General features: G+C 40.4%; 2 protein-coding genes across 8 annotated transcripts in view; one reads left to right on the top strand and one right to left on the bottom strand.

The window, feature by feature from the left end:
- INSYN2A (inhibitory synaptic factor 2A) overlaps positions 1-456 on the bottom strand; it is a 127,097-nt gene extending 126,641 nt beyond the window's left edge. For all 3 annotated transcript variants that reach the window (XM_029610030.1, XM_029610031.1, XM_029610032.1), the window contains exon 1: positions 190-456. The gene's annotated coding sequence lies outside the window, so the exon portion shown is untranslated. The remainder of the gene's footprint in view (positions 1-189) is intronic.
- Positions 1-20,676, top strand: part of DOCK1 (dedicator of cytokinesis 1) — a 1,428,876-nt gene that overhangs the window by 737,267 nt on the left and 670,933 nt on the right. The window lies entirely within an intron of this gene.

The raw sequence follows: 20,676 nt of genomic DNA, 5'->3' as shown, positions 1-20,676 counted from the left end.
TACTCAGAACTGTGTGCTCAAAAGTATGAGTAAAATTACCAAATTATTAAATCAAGTTAACTCCTTGGCAGAGTGCATTTCATTTCAGACTGGTAGAAAATCAGATCTTTAATCTGAAAGCATGAATGCCTCTACAATACACATTATATACAAACTACTACATGATTTTGTAGCCAAGTAAATGCTTACCTTATGTATCCTTAAAAATAAGTAAATGATTGTGAAGTTCCCTTGTGATGCATTTCTCAATGTTCAGCTCTGCAAGCTTGCGGTTAAATGGTCCACTGTTGTAGAGCATCTGCTGCAATATGTGCAACCAGAAGTCTCCTTTGCTTCCTGAGATTTGGCCACTGCCGTAATAAAGCAGTGTGGCTTTTGTTAATAAGAACTTAGTTTATTTGAGAAAACCCAGAGGTATGGTAAGAGCACAAACACAATAGCTGCTTACACCACGAAGTCACCACACAAACTGCATGAAAACCATAGAGTATTGCCTTTATTTTGTTGCATTTGTAAGGGAAGGAGCTCCACCTAGTGTCGTATTTGAAATAGCTAAGGCAAATAGCAAGAGATCTCTTGCTTTGACAGGGCCTGATTTAAACTCTGTTGAAATCTATATAGGACTATTAATAGTGTACTTCCATACCCCAATTAGTTTATTTGAGAAAACCCAGAGGTTTTTTTATTATTTGCAATCAAGAGTATAAAAATAGAGCTTGTTTGTTTCAGTTGATACTTTCATATTATTTAAACCTTTAGCTCTCTTTACTAACCTTCTGTACTGATGTGCATCCTTTGATCCCCCTCTGCCATGCAAAAACATCCTAAATCAGTGGTTCCCAAACCTATGCTACAGAGACAACAGCCAGTTGAGTTTTCAGACATCTGCAATGAATATGCATGAAATACATTTCCATATATGGGTCTCCAGTGCATGCAGATAGATCTCACGCATATTCATTGTGGTTATCCTGAAATCTTGAATAATATGGGGAAACTCTGCCCTAAATACCTTCTTTCTAGATTATCTAAACTAAAATATGTAACTGGACTTCGTTTTACTTCACATTCTGTATTGGTGGGAAGCAGGCATACTTGTACTGCTAGCTATTTTGATTATTGTAAAGCTTTGTGGTTACACATGAGAAGGCAGGGGTGCTGTGTATGAACTAAGTGGAGGATCCTTAATTTTCATCTACCCAAGACGGTAGAGTACAAATGAGGAAGATGACGAAGAGTGATAGCTTATAAGCAGTCATGCTATATGACTGCTGGCTAGGATATATCCTTGCATTCTATTCAGGAATAGCTGGGTAGACCGCATGGGCTGACTGGTCACTCTTTTTCATTCATTATCTATGTGATAATTCATTGCAGCAAGTGACATTGTTTTACTGCCATGTATTGTAAGCAAACAAGTTAATATCTACTTTTAAGGAGGCAGTATTCTTTACAGAAAGCTGAAATGTGTTTAATTTGTTTTTTATTTTAGGGGAATAAAACTGGTTTTCCAGCTTGCTAACTGCTATGTAAAAACAAGGAATAAGACAGCATATAGTTTGGGGTTGATATGTAGCAGTGCCTTTCAGATATATATTCCAGGAATGGCACAGTTAGCCACTAGACATTTACATATTGACCAAACAAGTGTCAGTCACCCCTTATGAGTAGTTTAAAGCATCAGTTCACCAGAGCCGTATCTAACATTGGCTATATTGAAATATTACTCTGTGAAAAAAGATGTCAGATCTCAAGAGCTCATGAACAATTTGAATATTTTCTATGTTGGTCCAAGAAAAGGCATCACAATCTGTAAAGAATCTAGAACCAGTACCAGAATTCTGGTGGTCTTTTAAAGTTTTATATACCTTATGGAGGAAAAAAGAATGTTAAAGAAATCTCTCTTGCTCTGCATATAAAAAGCTAATCCTCCTCCTCCTCCATGTATTGCTGGATTTAGAAAAGGAATAGTTTGGAAATGATGTTTGTGTCAATTCAGGATGATATTTCCCAGTTTTTAGGTAAAGAGGAATAAGTTCTTCTTCTTTCATTAGATTTGACTGCCACTTTGATCTTATTGATCTTGAGATTCTTCTTAGTCAATATTATTTGATGGGGATTAGAGATCTGGCACTAAAATGGCTAGCCTTGTTATTTTCAGGCCAGAAGGTATCGATGTATAGCAATGGTTGTGTTTCACCTCCAGTAGAAATGTCCTGTGAAGTTCTCCAAGGTTTATCACTCTCCCCAATACTGTTTAATATTTTTATGCAGCCACTAGGGAGAGTGTTGCACTCAATGGATTTCAATAGCTCTGTTTATGTAGCTGACATTCAGATCATATATTTTAGTACTAGCCGTTAAGCCCGTAACAACGGGCTACATTTAAAAAAAAAATTTTCGGTCCATTTCCTTCCCACTCCCTCCCCGTCGTCATTCCTCCCTCCCTCTATTCTCCCTCCCTCTCCCTCCCCCTCTATTCTCCCTCCCTCCTCTATTCTCCCTCCCTTTCACCTTCCCCTCCCCCCTCTATTCCCCCTCCCCCTCTATTCCCCTCTATTCTCCCTCCCCCTCCCCCTCTCACTTTCTATTCTCCCTCTCACCTTCTATTCTCCCTCTCACCTTCCCCCTCCTCCCCCTCTATTCTCCCTCCCTCTCACCCTCTATTCTCCCTCCCCCAATGCCCTCCCCTTTCAGCTCATCCACAGACGGAAGATCTCCGGTGGGGAGGGGGGTGTCCCTCCCGCGCGCGCGAGGGGGCCGCTCCTGCTCGTCGCCGCTGCCGCCGCTCCTGCTCCTCCCACACCTGCTTCTCGCCGCCACCGCTCCTGCTTCTTGCCGCCTCCGCGCCTGCTTCTCGCCACCGCTGCCGCCGCTCCTGCGGCCCCAGCGCCATTTTTTTTTTTCGGGCACGCTCGGCTCTGACCGACTCGCTCGCACATGCGCGGTAGAGCTGCTCTCTACTGCGCATTTGCGGGCCGTCGGTCAGAGCCCATTTATAAGGTAGATAACCTAATTTCATGCTTCTCATCAGTGACATCAAAGCATGTTACAATATTAAATAAACTCACTTGGCTGGGGGGCAAGTTGGCGCCCTGAGTGGAGTCATAAGAGCGAGCTGCCAAGTACTTGGAGTTACAGTGGCATTTTTTTTCTTTCCTGGATTGCTGTTACATTCAGAAAATAAATAAATTAATGCCCGCGAAACGGAAGGGGAAAATGAGAATTTTCCCCTCTATATCGACACAGCTAAAGGAGCAGAGGCTCATCACTACCTTTACAACTCCGGGAGCAGTGACGAATGGAGGGAGTAGCCTTGCTGCGGTGCCGAAAGGAGGAGACTCGACCCCGCTTGAGGCAGAGGTTTCCCTCAGCCTCCCCCCCCCCCCCCCCCGAAATTTGACCACCGACTGAGAGGGGAGCATCATCGCTAGAGGCCCTGCAAGAGACGCTGAATGATGATGTCAGCATCTCAGGAAGGCAGGGAGGAGGAAGCGAGGCAGCTATTCAGCCAGAGCCGATGAGGGAACTCCTTGGGGGAATATCAGAGACTCCTGGCTGAATAGAAGCCACTGCATCAGCCACCAGAATTCCAGCTTCATCGGGTGAGCACATAGCAACCCCCATTAGACCAGCTGTGGTAACTAGGGAGACATTATAGGACCTTACAACCAGTCCCACAGTTGCTGTACGAACTAGCAACCAGAAAATGGAAAAATTAGCTTCTTCCTTTAACAATAAGATTTCTGAACATAGTCAAACCCTGCAAGATATAAAACTAAAAGAGGATGGAATGGAAACTGAAATAAGAAATATCCAAGATTTCAATCAAGCTATTATAAAAGATAGAACAGCATTGTCCAGACGATTGGAACATTTAGAAAACTGGAATCGGAGATTAAATGTTAGACTGATTATGTTTCCTAAAATTATGGGGGGATTGCCGATAATAACTTTTAAAAGATATCTCCGAGAGATCCTTCTAATGACGGACTCTGATATGCCTGTGATAAATAAGGTTTATTTCATTCCTAGAACTAGAGCTGAAAGAAGGGAAAATGTACCGCAAGAACAAAATCAGTTTGATGTAGATAATCTAACTATGTTTCTAGAATCCTCTGCAATTGAGATTATTGAATGTGCTACACTGATTGTGACAGTGATTGCAGAACAGGATGTTAGCAAAATGATGTCTAGATATTTTCAGCATTTAAATACCCCCTTTCATGGTTTAACAATATGAATGTTTCCAGACAACTCTAAAATCACGCAAGAAAGGCGTAAAGCCTTTTAAAGCATGAGGCAGGAGACTGTTTCCCTAGGCGCAACGTTTATGTTGCGCTATCCTTGCAAATGTGTTGTAGTGAAGGGGAGTGATTGTTACATATTTTTTGCACCTGAGCATTTAAGAGAGTTTATTGATTCCTTTTCTGTTGATAGTGCCTCATAGAGATTTGAAATAAATGAACACCACTTAGTTCAGGGCTATACCATTTCCTATATATTTTGGGGCAGATTTTCAAAGGGGTACCCCAAACTCCCCCTGCACGCCCCGAGCCTATCTTGCATAGGCTGCCGGCGCGCACAAAGCCCCGGGATGCATGTAAGTCCTGGGGCTTTACTGGGGGGGGGCGTGTCGTGGCCGGCGCGTCATTCAGGGGCGGGGCCGCGGGCATGGTTCCGGCCCGGGAGTGTTTCGGGGGAGTGGCCGAGGCCTCCGAAACAGCTCTCGGGCCGGAGAATCGGTAGGCGTAACTTTTAAAACAAAGGTGTGGGGGGGGGGGGGTAGGGAGGGGAAGGTGCGGGGGGGTGGAAGGAAAGTTCCCTCCAAGGCCGCTCCGATTTCGGAGCGGTCTCAGAGGGAACAGAGGCAGGCTGCACGGCTCAGCATGCGCAGGCTGCTGATTTTGGGCAGCCTTGCACGCACCGACCCCGGATTTTAAACGAGATGCGCAGCTGCGCGCGTAGCTATTAAAATCTGGCGTACTTTTGTTTGTGCCTGGTGCATGAACAAAAGTACGCGCAGGCGTACTTTTATAAAATCTACCCCTTTGTGTGTTACTCCTCAAAATCTTATCTCCCCAACTGATGAGATTGTTGAGATTTCAGATTAAGACTTTAAGGAAGAGATTTATGTTTTGAATGCTGTTATATGTATGTTGTTTCATTAATGATTAATCAAAGTTTTCTTTTGAACAAATACTTGATTTGTATTGAAAAATTCAGAAATAATAATAATAATAATAATAATAATAAATAAATAAACTCACTTGTCTTACCCCCATCCATACCTAACCCCCCAACCGATTTGGCCCATGGCATAGCTAAAAATAGTACGATATCAATCACAAACTCTGCCCAAAATACACTACGTGTATTCCAGCAAACCTTTAAGTAGTGACACAAACAATGATCAATGATTTAGCTGGTATATATTTTTTGCCATTTCAAATAGCCATATTAAGCATAAATCCTCTATCATGGAATGTAGGACCCTCACTCCCTGAGTTTGTGTATCAATCAAACTCAAATTTGATCACTTTGCTTTATTAGAAATCCACTTTGTTTTGTTAAATTTTTATAATGCTGATGAACTTCAAGCTGCATGAATCATAGGAACATACTTCATTTGACAAACCTCAAGAAAGTCTCGAATCTCAATCCAAAACTTCATGTGTTTCAATACATTTTAAAAAGAAAACTCATCTGAAAATATTGGCTAGAAGTCCAAAGTCCGACACGATCGTGTTTCGAACAGACAGGTCCTGCTTCAGCGGAAATGTGTTCTCAAAACTTGACTCTTATCCATCAGCGAGATTTCCAATCCGTTCTTTCAGCAATAGAGAAAAAGAATGCAAAATAGCCAGCCAAAAGAAATTTGCTGAAGGAACGGATTGGAAATCTCGCTGATGGATAAGAGTCAAGTTTTGAGAACACATTTCCCCTGAAGCAGGACCTGTCTGTTCAAAACACGATCATGTTGGGACTTTGGACTTCTAGCCAATATTTTCAGATGAGTATTCTTTTTAAAATGTATTGAAACACATGAAGTTTTGGATTGAGATTCGAGACTTTCTTGAGGTTTGTCAAATGAAGTATGTTCCTATGATTCATGCAGCTTGAAGTTCATCAGCATGTTGGGAGATTTTTGCACATTTTAACAAATTTAAATTATAAAAAATTAACAAAACAAAGTGGATTTCTAATAAAGCAAAGTGACTCTTTACCAAATTTGAGTTTGATTGATACACAAACTCGGGGAGTGAGGGTCCTACATTCCATGATAAAAAGATAGAGGATTTATGCTTAATATGGCTATTTGAAATGGCAAAAAAAAAATATACCAGCTAAACCATTGAACATAGTTAAAATAAAAAACAAAAAAACCATAGCTATACAGTATCATTTCTACGATATAGCCAGTCAGTTCCAGTTTCAGTCCCCTCATTCTTTCTCTGAGGGCTTCACTTACTACTAAAATGATAGCATCCATCTCTACTTGCATCATTTTAATTAAAATGGATAAAGAGTAGGGATGTGCATTCATATTAACTGAATTTGCAAAATGCAACAAGGGCCAATTCATTTAATTCAGGGGGTCCTGAAAGAAATTTAGTGGCCCCCCCAAATTAAATGAATGTTATTTGTTTAATTTGGTTAAAACATTTTGGTCTGACGTACACTGACGTTGAGGGCTCACCTAGGGCAGAGGACTAGGCCCATAGTGAGGGCTGTGACCTAGGCCTGAATGTAATGCCAGGGTCTCGGCCTAGGCCCAGGCTAATTCTTGGACCTTGGCCGAGACACGAGGCCCCCACAAAAAAAATGCTTACCTGATCTGTTGGGTATCTGAAACCAATGCCAGGCCAGGTCCTGATGTCTGGGCCTGGCTGGAGGCCTGAGAGTGCGGTCTGGTTCAGTGACCTGAGTTCTGATACCTGGGCCTGGCCTGATGACCAGGTCCAGATGTCTGGGCCTGGCTGGAGGCCTGAGAGTGCGGTCTGGTTCAGTGACCTGAGTTCTGATGCCTGGGCCTGGCCTGATGACCAGGTCCAGATGCCTGGGCCTTGGCTTTTTCTGAAGCCTCCAATGCTGGGGCCCTGTCTGGAGATGAAGTTCTGACACCTATAGCCCAGGCCCAAGTCCAACATCGCTGTGACCATGTCCTCTGGCAGCAGAATCCACATTTTAGTTATGCATATTTTTATTCTAAATCTACTGCTTGTTAATTTCAAGGATGGTCCATTTTTATTTTTTTTGTTTTAGTATTCTTTGAAATTATGTTTCTTATTTACCTGAGCCACCCTACTCATGAATTTATAAATTGCTATCATTTCCCCTCTCAGCCTTCTCTTCTCTAAACTCAAGAGACCTAACTTATGTAGCCTCTCATCACTGGGGAGCCATTCCATCCCCTTTATGAATTTTGTTGCCTTCTCTTTTAATTCGGTGTGCATGGGAACATGTGGATGTGCGTGTTTTTATCTATATGTGCCTGTATGTGAATATTTTTTTATGGTTTAATTTATATTTAGTTTTAATTCATTTTAGAATAAAAATGTTTGTCACATTCTGAAGCCTGTTAATAGAGCTGAATTTCAAACCCCTTTATTTGCATAAGAAACATTTTTATGCATGTAAATGGTTGTTATAAAATTGCCTGGAGTTTAACTACTGTAAAAGTAAGGACATAACTCAATTTCATGCGTATTATACATGTTCTGAGGAGAGGCATTCTAGGGAGCAGAGCTGGTACTTGCCCACATACTTTTCTATTTTGCAGAGAATGCATGCAAATTCACCTGTACAAGTTATGCATTTGGTAGAAGAGGCATAACTTTGTGCTAGTAAGTTTGCTGCTAAAAAAGAGAATAGTGAATTTTCTGGAATCCATTACAGCATGGTTTTACAAGAGGTAGATCTTAGCCTTTAAGATTTGCCATACTGGATCAGAACAAAATGTCTGTCAAGCTCAGTATTCAGTGGCCAATCCAGGTGACAAGTATCTGGCAGGATCCGCAAAGATTAATAGATTCCATGCTGCTTATTCCAGGCATAAGCAGTGCATTTCTTCAAATCTACCTTAATAATGGTTAAAGGACATTTCTTCCTGGAAATTATCCAAGTCTTTTTTAAACTTAGCTACATTAAGAGCTTTTACCACATCCTCCGGCAATGAATTCTAGAGTTTAATTATGCATTGAGTAAAAAAAAGTAGGTAAAAATATACCGTATCTTTCACTCCATAAGATGCACCTAGGATTCAGAGGGGGAAAATTTAAAAAAAAAAAAAAAAAAATGGTGTGCTAAACCGGCTCTGTTCCCAGGCATTTCTACGTCTTACGGAGCAAATTAGGGGAGTGCATAACATTATTTTTGGTCCCCATTTCGTTTTCGGGTCTGGGGAGGGCCATTTCGATCCAGTCTCCAGATCAGAAAACTTTTATCGTTCTCTTTCTGTGGGAAAAAAAACCCCCATCCCAACCCTTTAAATTTAATTAGCTACAACCCCCCATCCTCCTGAACCCCCCCCCCCCAAAGACCTGCCAAAAGTCCCTGGTGGTCCAGCGGAGGTCCGGGAGTGATCTCCTGCACTTGGGCCGTCGGCTGCCAGTAATCAAAATGGTGCCGATGGCCTTTTGCCTTTACTATGTCACAGGGGCTACCTCCTACCATGTGACAGGGACCGACCAATGGCACCGGTAACCCCTGTACCTTTTCTAATTCTGCTATATTCTTTTTGAGATGTGGTAACCTGAAGTGCACATAATATGCGAGATGTGTTCTCATCATGAAGTGTAGAGGTATTATGACATACTTCATTTTATTCCCCATTCCTTTCATAATAATTCCTTTTCATTTTATTTTTTTCTTGGCTACCACTGCATACTGACAAGAGGATTTCAACATATTAGAAGGTAAGAACGTAAGACTTGCCATACTGCGTCAGACCAAAGGTCCATCAAGCCCAGTATCCTTTTTCCAACAGTGGCCAAGCCATGTCACATGTACCTGGCACGATACCAAGGAGGTAGATATATTCTAAGCTGCATATCCCAAGAATAAGCAGTGGATTTCTGCAGCTCTACCTTAATGGACTTTTTTTCCAAGAACGTGTCCAAATGTTCTTTAAATGCAGCTACACTAAGAGCGTTCACCAAATCCTCTGGCAATGAATTCAAGAGCTTAATTATACATTGGGTAAAAACATATTTTCTCTTATTATTTTAAAATATATTAACTAGAAACATTATTGTGTGTCCCCTGGTCTTTGTACTTTTTGAAAGAGTAAACAACTGATTAATGTTTACTTGTTCCATTCCACTCATTATTTTGTAGACCTCTGTCCCTCAACCACTTTCTTCTCCTAGTTGAAGAGTCCTAACCTCTTTAGCCTTTTTTCATAGGGGAATTGTTTCATCCCTTTATCATTTTTATCACCCTTCTCTGAACCTTTGCTAATTCTGCTATATCTTTTTTGAGATGTGGTGACCAGAACTGCACACAATACTCAAGATGAGGTCACACCATGGAGCGATACAGAGGCATTATGATATTCTCTGTTTTATTTTCCATTACTTTCCTAATAATCCCTAACATTCTATTTGCTTTTTTGGCTGCTGCTGCACACTGAGCAGAAGATTTCAACATATTTTCGACGATTACATCTAGATCCTTTTCCTGTGTGGTGACTCCTAACGTGGAATCTTGCATCATCTATCTAAAATTTGGGTTTCTCTTTCCTAAGTGCATCACTTTTCACTTGTCCACATTACATTTTATTTTCCATTTTCATACCCAGTCTCCCAGTTTTGCAATGTCCTCTTGCAGTTTCTCACAATCCTCTTCCGATTTATCAACTTTAAATAATTTTGTGTCAGCACATTTGATCGCCTCACTTTTTGTTCCCATTTCCAGGTCAATTATAAATATATTAAAAAGCAGTGGTCCCAGAGCAGATTCCTGGGGCATTCCACTATTCACCTTTTTCTATTGGGGAAAATTTACCATTTAGCCCTACTCTCTTTCTGTCTTTTAACCAGTTGGCAATCCACAATTGTACACTGCCACCATCCCATGACTTTTCAATTTCTTAAGAAGTCTCTCATGAGGGACTTTGTCAAATGCTTTCTGGAAATCCCAGTATGGAAACTTCTTATGTTCTAATGCAGTTAATCTGGGCCTCCAAAATGGTATTTTTAAACATACCCAATGTAAACTCTTATCATTTCCAGTTGTTAACTTTCAATTTTTTCCTAATCATTTTTCTCATTTTTTCCTAGTCTCCCTTACAAAATTTTAATTCTGTCACAATAGATATCCTTAGTGTCCTTCATCTGGTTATCAAATGAAAATTGATCATGTTATGATCATTAATGCCGGGTGGCCCAAACACTCGGGCCGATACAGTAAAGTCTGTGGGAGAGCGGGCGAATGCCCGCTCTCCTGGCACGCGCACCAGCCATTCGCCGGTGCCACTAACGCGTCCCTAGCACTTCCTTTTTGACAGGAGCGGCGGCTGTCAGCGGGTTTGACTGCCGACGCTCAATTTTGCCGGCGTCGGTTCTTGAGCCCGCTGACAGCTACGGGCTCGGAAACCGGACGCCGGCAAAATTGAGTGTCCGGTTTTCGGCCCGACAAGCGCGGGCCAAATTCAAATTTTATTATTTTATTTTTTTAACTTTTTTTACTCTTCGGGACCTCCGACTTAATATCTATGATATTAAGTCGGAGGGTGCACAGAAAAGCAGTTTTTACTGCTTTTCTGTGCACTTTCCCGGTGCCGGAAGAAATTAGCACCGACCTTTGGGTCGGCGTTAATTTCTGAAAGTAAAATGTGCGGCTTGGCTGCACATTTTACTTTCTGTATCCCGCGCACATACCTAATAGGGCCATCAACATGCATTTGCATGTTGAGGGCGCTATTAGGTGCCACGGGTGTATACCATCCGGTCCAGGTGATTTACTATTCTTCAGTTTGTCAATCAGGCCTACCACATCTTCTAGGTTCACCTTGATTTGATTCAGTCCATCTGAATCATTACCCATGAAAACCTTCTCCATTACGGGTACCTCCCCAACATCCTCTTCAGTAAACACGAAGCAAAGAAATCATTTAATATTTTTGCGATGCTCTAAGTGCCCCTTTAACCCCCCGATCATCTAACGGTCCAACTGACTCCCTTCATAGGCTTTCTGCTTCGGATATATTTAAAAAGGTTTTTACTGTTTTTGCCTCTACAGCCAACTTCTTTTCAAATTCTCTCTAAGCCTGTCTTATCAATGTCTTACATTTAACTTGCCAACATTTATGCTTTATCCTATTTGACACATATGTCAGAGGATTTGATTCGAACACTGATTTCTTGTTAATATTATTGGATATCTCCGCAGCGTTTGATTCGCTAGATCATAAGATACTTCTGTCCAGACTTCAAACTATCAGTTTACAAAATACAGTATTAAACTGGTATAACAGCTATCTCACTAACCGCTGTTATCAAGTAAATCTTAAAGGTACATTTTTGAAAATCTATACCCAAGTTACTGGAGTCCCACAAGGGTCCTCTTTGTCTCCAGTATTATTCAACATTTATCTTCTACCATTGTGTAAATACTATCAATATTAGATATCCAATTTAAGATCTATGCGGATGATATACAAACTCTTTGTCCCATATAAATCCTCATGGGCTGACACCATCTCCCTATGTAAAATCTACATAAAGACAGTTGAGCAATGGCTAATTCATAACAGACTTAAACTCAATACCAAAAAAATAGAGATTTTACTATTAAGCGTGATTGAAAACCCTGCAAGCTGGCCACCATCATCGATTACATTAGGAAATGAGGTAATAGAAATCAAAAGAGTAGCTTGTAACCTAGGTATACAATTGGATACTAATTTATCTCTAACATATCATGTTTCAAACTTCATACTTTAAAAAGATTAAAACCCCTTTTATTCAAATCCGACTTTCAAACAGTGCTTCAATCTCTCATTTTCTCCGGTTTAGATTACTGTAACAGTCTTTTCTTAGGCTTGTCTGATTCCATTTTGAGAGCTCTGCAGCAGATTCAAAATGCTGCAGCTCGTTTACTGACAGGATCACCAATGAGACGACATATCACACCCATTCTATTCAAATTACACTGGCTCCTAATTAAATTCTGATTCAAATACAAAGTATTATCACTAATTCACTCATTAATATATGATCCCGACTCGACCTGGTTATGCACCTCTATAAACCAACCAGAAGCCTCAGATCTGCTAGTAAGAACCTACTTGATGTTCCCCCAATCAGGCATGCAAGATTAAACATAACCAGAGAAAGAGCCTTTTCTGTAGCGGGTCCCTTACTCTGGAATTCGCTCTGAAACGCTCTGAGAGAAATCACCAGTCACAAAGAATTCAAAAAATCAGTAAAAACATATTTATTCAAAGAAGCTTTTGTTGAACAAGAAGGAATGAATGCATAATTCTCTGAGATCTCATATATCTATAGACTTCCAGTTAATCATATTATTGTAAACTATATGAAAAACTTTGGGAATTTTGGCTCTACATTATTCCTTAACTGTTTCTGACTAAATTTCTGTTTTGTATAAAATTCAGCATAGTTAAATTAAAAATCTGAGGAGAAGTAATTAGAATCAGGGCTTAAAAGTATACATTGGTTTTTTTTTTCTTAACTTTACTATCTTTTTGTTTATATTTTATATTGTATATTATTTTTGTATTTTTATTTTATTTAATTAGTAGCTGTTATCTCCTATTTTATTTTGAAAACTTGTAAACCGTTTTGGTCAACTACTGTTTGGGAAAGACGGTATAGAAATATTTTTAAATAAATAATTAAATAAATGCTCTGACTCCATATTACAAATAAAAAGTGAGGAAAAAAAAGTCCTGATCCCAGTACAGATCTCTGGGAAATGCCACTATTTAACTTTCTCCACTGAATGAAATGACCATTCAGTCCTATTCTTTTTCCTATCCTTTAACCAGCTATCAATCCATATTGCCTGCTATCCCATGACACTTTAGCTTCCTGGTATCTCATGAGGGACTTTGTCAAATGTTTTCAGAAAATCAAGATGCACTATATCAGCTGTTTCACCCTTAAGCACATGTTTAACCCCTTCAAACAAACAAAAAAAAATCAGATTTGAAAGGCAAGACTTCCATTTGTTGAATCCATATTGGCATTACCCCAATAATCTGTCTATCTTGATGGCAAGTAATTTAGTTCTCTCAGGATGCCCCTCTTCTCTATAAAGACTTTGGCCTACCATAAGGGTCTCTACTATTTACCGATTCTGAAGATGGGATATGCCAGTCCACATTCAGCAGGTTAAAATGGGCCACATTCAACAGGTTAAATGGCTGCCTCCTTCATTACCACCTTTTGAATGTCTGCGACCAGATCTCTGTCCAGTTATTCCATCTATGTCAGTGGTCTGCAGTCCACACAAGAATAAATAAAAGTGCCATCTTCCTTTTCCAAGATTATCTAGAGGACTCCCTTGCAATTTAAGTTGTTTTGAACTTAATTTTTACATTAAGAGCTACTCCTCCCCTTTCCCTCATCTCTGTCCTTGTTGAATAGATTCTAATCTATCTATATCCCAAATTATCGCCAGTAAATCTGTTCAGTTTGAAATTTTATACTATGCAGAAGGTGTTTGTATGCGTGTGTGTGTGTATATATATATATATATATATATATATATATTTATATTTAAATTTAAAGAGAGAGAGAGAGTCATAGATTTAGCTATATAGATCTATACATATATAGTCTTTGATTTTGCCGAGAATATAATTCTGGAGAGGAAGAAGCATTGTTTGTTTGCTTGCCCTACTTTTTTTTCTTTTTCTTCCCTTTGCAAATGCTTATTTGATCCTAGGCAGACCCTTCTAACATGCATATCCTTACTTTCCTGGAATTTAGATGCTAGTGATTTGTAAATGACACGTTTTTCTGGGAAATTTGAGTAATGCAAGAAGGCAACACGAAGTGAACTAAAAGAAGGTTTTGTTTTGTTTTGTTTATTTACATACAGGCCGATACAGTACAATGTGTTCCGATGGAGCGCACTGTTAGCCGGCATTTGGACGCGCAATTTCAACGTGCTAGCTTTACCCCTTATTCAGTAAGGGGTAATAGCGCGTCCAACCCCCCCGAATCTAGTAGCGCCCGCAACATGCAAATGCGTGTTGATGGCCCTATTAGGTATTCCCGCGTGATTCAGTAAGTAAAATGTGCAGCCAAGCCGCACATTTTACTTTCAGAAATTAGCGCCTACTCAAAGGTAGGCGCTAATTTCTCTGGGCACCAGGAAAGTGCACAGAAAAGCAGTAAAACCTGCTTTTCTGTGCATCCTCCGACTTAATATCATGGCGATATTAAGTCTGAGATCCCGAAAGTTTAAAAAAGTAAAAAAAAAATTTGAAATCGGCCTGCGGCTTGGAGGTTGAAAACCGGACGCTCAATTTTCCTGGCGTCCGGATTCCGAACCCGTGGCTGTCAGTGGGCTCGAGAACCGATGCCGACAAAATTGAGTGTCGGTTGTCAAACCCGCTGACAGCTGCCGCTCCTGTCTAAAAAGAGGCGATAGGGACGTGCTAGTGTCCCTTGCGCCTCTTTTTACTGCCGGGCCTAATTTAATTAAATTTATTTACTGTATCTCGTGCACAGGAGAGCGGGCGCTCGCCCACTCTCCCACGTTTTTTTACTGTATCGGCCCGAAAGAAACGTGATGGCAGAAAAAGACCATACGGCCCATCTAGTTTATTCATTCACACAACTGCTCAGCACTACATTCCTTACTACTCCCTCAGAAGTCCCCTGTGCTTGACCCAAACATTCTTGAATTCAAATATTGTCCTAGTTTCCACCACCTGCACTGGGAGATTTTTCCATGTATCTCCCACCCTTTCTATAAAGAAATTATTCTTAGATTATTCCTCAGTCTACCCTCTTTAACCCCAATCCCATGACCCCTTATTTCAGAGACTTCTTTCTATTGAAAGGGGACCCACCTCCCTTGTTCTGATACCTCTTAGGTATTTAAATGCATCTGTTGTATCTCCCCTTACAATATCTCCTTTTAATTTTCTACTTAACATAGATTTTCCCATCCATCTAAGGACTCCTTGAGTTACTCCCCCATTTTAACAAACAGATTAACAATGTAACAAATTAACCATCATTATCTGTGCTATTATCCTGAACTACACCATCCAGTGATCACTGGATCCCAGATGATTATCTACTACATGAGAAACAATGACCCCATTGGTAAGCACCAATATCTCACATTCCTGGTGGGTTCCATTATCAGTTCTCCCTGTAGAGAATTCAGGATCTCCATTCTTAAAAAAAAAAAACCAAGAAAAAAACACTTTAGCTGGGATGTCCCAATCAATATCCAGCAGATTGGAAACACCTAACAATAGCACCTCTAGCAACTATTTGAGTGTCCCCCATGAGGTCTCTAACCATGTCTTCTGCCTGTGAAGGAGGTGTATATATCACACCAGTATAAACTGATATTCCATTCTCTCTTTACAAATTAATCCATTGTGCCTCCTGTTTACCTCATAAACCCTGTAGTTCTGTTACTTTATTATTTTTTATATATAGACAGGAATGTAAAACTGAATTTTAATGGACATAGTATCCCAATATTTTCATCAATTTGAGATTTAGAGATATTACTCTGTACTTACCTCGCCATGAAAATATATATCAAGAATCAGATTAGGATTGGTTACATGAAGCCTATGGATGCTTAGACAATTTCATCCTCTTCTGGTTAAAGAGGATTTTAGAATGGTCTTACATTCTTTGATTTTCTCCAGGTTTGATTATGGCAACTCACTCTTTTGAGGTGTCTCAAACTCCTCACTCCGCCTATTACAACTGCTACAGAATGTGACAACACTGATGCTTTCTGGAGAAAAAAAATACAACCATATTACATCAATGTTGGCTGCCCGGCACTGAGTGCCAGTATAGTCAAAAAGAAAACATAACGTACTAACTCTCTTTAAAGCCCTCATGATGATCCACAAGGCTCTACACAACATCTCCCCCCTCAACCTAACCTTCCAACTGCAGCCACACACTTCTAATAGACCCATCAGAAGAGCGTACAAGGACTTGCTGCACACCCAGCCGGCCAAAACCTTACTAAGGAAACGCGCCCTCTCCACAGCGGGTCCTCCTCTTTGGAACTCGCTCCCACCGGACCTCCGCCAAGAACCTTGCCCTCTGGTTTTCAAAAAGAAACTAAAAACATGGCTCTTCAGCCAGGCATTCCCGGAGGGTTAAGGTCCGATGAAAGGTGCTTCACAGCCGTTCTTCCACTTATGCCACTGTAAATATGGCATTGTAAATATGTTTTAATTGTACCTATCATGTTAGCTATCATGTTTTTAATTGCATCCCTCTTGTTCACTGTAAGTTCGTATCAACCTTGTTCCAATGTATCCGCCCCTGGGGCGACAGTTCAGTTCTCTGTAAACCGGTGCGATATGTATTCTATACAGGAACATCGGTATATAAAAATCAAAAATAAATAAATAAATAAACTCTGATACTTAAATGGATCACTTGATGCCACTTTGCAGATATATATTCCAGCCAAAATACTACGGTCTCAAAATAAATGTCTGATGGAAGTTCCATCAGTTTGGCAAGCACATATTGGTGAGGGTAGAAATTGTGTGTTTTCAGTGGCAGGCCCAGCTTTATGAAACTCTGTGCTGGAACAAATGAGGACTGTATCTGACACCAATACATTTTTTAAAACTCTGAAGACCTGGTTAGGTAAGCAGGAGTTTGAAAAGCAACACTGTGTGGCATTTAGAGGACCTTGAAGAGCTAATATGGCAATAGTTAATTCACAGCAGTTCTAATATTGTTTTAATGTGTACATGTAATTATAATAAGTTATGTGTATTTCTGTAAAATTAACTGTTATTTTGTGAACCACTGCGATTTATTTAGAGCAGGTGGTAAAGAAATATTTTTAAATAAATATATATATATATATATATAGAGAGAGAGAGAGAGAGAGAGAGAGAGATATATAGATATATATATAGATATATATATAGCACTACTCAGTCTTCCTTTCTTCTACCCTGTTCTTTCTGAGTAGGTTGTAGCCTGGAATAACTGTGTCCTAGTTGTGGTTTTCTGTCTACCATGTCTCTGTGAGTGCCACTACATCTGAGTCAATCTCTTGCAAGACTACTTCTAGATCTGGGACTTTATTTCCCATATTATGTGCATTTATATTCATAGCCTTCCATATTTTTCCCATTTTGCCCATTTTTATAGAAATATAATGTTTTATTAATTTGAGGGCTTTTTTCACCCATCCCCAATAATCCTAGTTTAATCTCCTCCTCAGAAGATGTGCCAATCTGTCTGGAAGGCACTTCGGTCCTTCTCGAATAGGTGGACACCATCTTTGCTCAACAGTCCTTGGAATGCCATCCCATGGTCCAGAAAGCCATAATGCTCTTGTCAACACCATCTATGCAACCATTCATTCATCTCCAGAATTTGAGCTTCTCTACCTTGGCCTTTTATTCCCAACTGGGAGAATTGAGGAGGAAACCACCTGTGCATCTATTGGCTTCACCCTCTCTCCTAGAGCCATGAAATAACTTTTGATGTGATCCAGGGGATACCTGAAACGTAGCTAGGAAATTTGGCACCTGTATCCAAGTAAAAATGCACTTTCACCTTATTCACAACATAAGCTTGAAGACTCTCTTAATTTTTTAAAGTTAAAATGTAATACTATTTATAATCTATAACTAGACATAAGTGTGACCCTGATCCCAAAACTGTGACTCTTTCCCTTTACCCAACTGATTATGTATTCTTTCATTAAATTTGATATACTGCTTGTTATAAAAATCTCTAAGCAGTGCATAATTAAAAAATTGACAGCCCACTCCTAGTATATTGTTAGACAAAAATGATCTCTCTCTTGTTATGCATTAGAGGTTGAAAAAGGAGTGTATCCTTTAAACTATAATGTCATGCCTTTTCTCTTCTATTGAATTATATTTTTGATTATTTTAAACCAATTAGGTTCTACATTTCATTGACAAAGCAATCTCTCTCTCCACTAAGAGGCGCATTATGATACACCACAAAAATCTGCCAAAAACATACTCAGAACCTTTGTACCAAATAGCCATTCTATAATAGCTCTAACGCTCAAGACTTACATAGCAACAAACTTACCTATGAAAGGACATTTACTACAGGTCCTAGAACACCAATAAATCTTCTATTGAAAAAGCAGAACAAGCTATAGATCCTTACACAGACACTACATAATAACAGAATCCCTCTGCACAGTCACACAAGCAGAACATAGGCCGATCTTTACCTAACGCAAAAAAAGGAACCACAATTTAGAATCAGAAAGACACAAAAACTGAAATGGAAACCCCAAAAAGCCAGACTCTTGGGCCGATGCAATAAGATGCGCATTAAAACGGGCATTCATATTGAGCACCCATTTTCCTAATGCCACACAGCCATGTCTCCTTGGTGCCAAAAGCTATATTTTAATGAGCTGCTGCAATAAAAAGGATGCACTAGGGATTCCTAGCACTCAAATGCATCAGGTACCCAGGAAAAGTGGCTATGTGCACACAACTATAACGAGCGCTCAATACAAACATCCATTTTATCCTGCTTCAGGTTGATTTCTGGACACCCAATATACATGCACATTAATAAGAGGCGAAATCAGGCTGGAGCAGGTCTATTGTGCATTAATATTATGCATCCAGAATTTTATTTTTTTAACAAGCCATTACATTATACCTTTATTTTTAAACACCGCAAGTAGTAGATGTTTAAGAATAAAGGTAAGAACCACATAGAACACTATTTTTTGAAATTTCTCCTGAGCCCTTACTCGTGGATTGATTTAATGACAGCTTGAGGCTGGAATTAAATTTGCCACATTAAAAAATGCGTTTTGGGCACCCATCAATTTTCTGCATTGGGGGATGATAACTAATAGGTTCATCTACCTGGAATTTACATGTGATGAGCGCTATTGGCTGTGAATTTGGGCATGCATGTTGGACGTGCTGATCTCCTTATTGCATCAGATGCTTGGCTAGCGCATCTAAAACACATGTAAACCCTTGCATCGGCCTGTCTATGAGCAGTGCAACATAGGAGAAGGAGAAATAAAAATGCATTTCTACATATCCTGAGCAACATACAAAGATAGAAATGATACATATTCCCAAAGTTGGCATATTCCTTTCTCTTTCAACTGAAAATAAAATGTTTTCTTTTCTACCTTTGTTGTGTGGACAGTTTATTTGATCCTGTTCTCTCTTTTTGGTCATCTCCAAAGTTCTTTTCCAGAATCTCCTTTCTATTTTACATTTATTCTCTCCTCCTGTCTTTTTCCCATCCTTTTCTACATCTGTCTCTGACACTAATCTTTTTCTTACATCTTTTATCTCCATTTTTCTTCTCTCTGCCTCTCTATCTGCTCAAAGCTGAATGTCACCCCTTCTCATCTCTAATTCTCCAGTCCTTAGTCTCCTTTTCACCTCTCACTTTTACCAGCTTTCTATCTCATACTCTTACCTCTTCCCATTCCCCCCATCTTTCGCACTTTGCCAGTCTCCTTTTTTGTTCTTTTTTCATCTACTCCCTAGTCCTCATTTCTACTTTCTGTATTCACACCCTCCCCTGCCTCTCATTACCTCACAAGTCCCAGCTCTGTCCCCTTCCTTTTCACACATTCCCTCCCTGACTCCCTTATGTTTCTTGCCCCTCTACCAAGCCTTATTTTACTCCTCTTTAGCTACCTTCAGAACCCTATTCCTACTCTCACATTCTTTACACCCAACTCCTTTTCATTTCCTTTCATATTCTCCCCAGTACCCTAGGTTATTTGCATCCTCAATTATACCTTTCCCAACCTATGTAATACACTCACCTTTCTTATCTACCCAATTGTCAAACTTCTGTCTGCCTCAAATTCCTGCTCAATCTCTGTTTCCCTTAGCTTCCCTATTCACTGAGTCTCCTGTTCTTCCCCTGCTCTCCCACCACCCAGTACTCAAGTCCCTGTTCTTCCTCTGCTCTCCCTCTGTCACCATTCTTCATTGCTCTCTCCCCCCAGTCTCCAAGTAACCACACTATTCTTCTCCTGCTCTGCCTCTGCCAGTTCTCATTCTTCATCTGCTCTTTTTCTGTTATCCTCCAGTCCCCATTCTTTCCCTGCTTCCCTCCCTTCCAGTGCAAATCCCCACTGGCTCTCTCTCCCAGTCTCCATTCTTCACTAAGTCCGATACTTTTGATGCAACTCCAACTGTTACGATCCTGTCTGTGAATCCCATCCCGTGGACAGGATCTCACCTTTCTCCCTCTCTGGCCCGACACTGCTGCCTTTTCATCGCAGCCCGGACCGCTGCCGAGCCACCCCTCCCTTCTTCTTTGAGGCCCTTCTGCCATTGCTGCTGCTTCCTCCTGCATGGCTGGAGCCATGCCGCCGACTCCTCCTTTGAGGGAAATCCTCGCCGGGATTCCCTCCTCTGCGGCTTGAGTGCCGCCGTCGGAGCTTCTTTTCAGCAGCATGGTGCCACCTCTGTCTTCCTTC

Source organism: Rhinatrema bivittatum, chromosome 7 (assembly GCF_901001135.1).
Source record: "Rhinatrema bivittatum chromosome 7, aRhiBiv1.1, whole genome shotgun sequence".
Taxonomy (NCBI): Eukaryota; Metazoa; Chordata; class Amphibia; order Gymnophiona; family Rhinatrematidae; genus Rhinatrema; species Rhinatrema bivittatum.
Note: the sequence above shows the minus strand (reverse complement) of the source record. Positions and strands in the feature narration are given on the sequence as shown.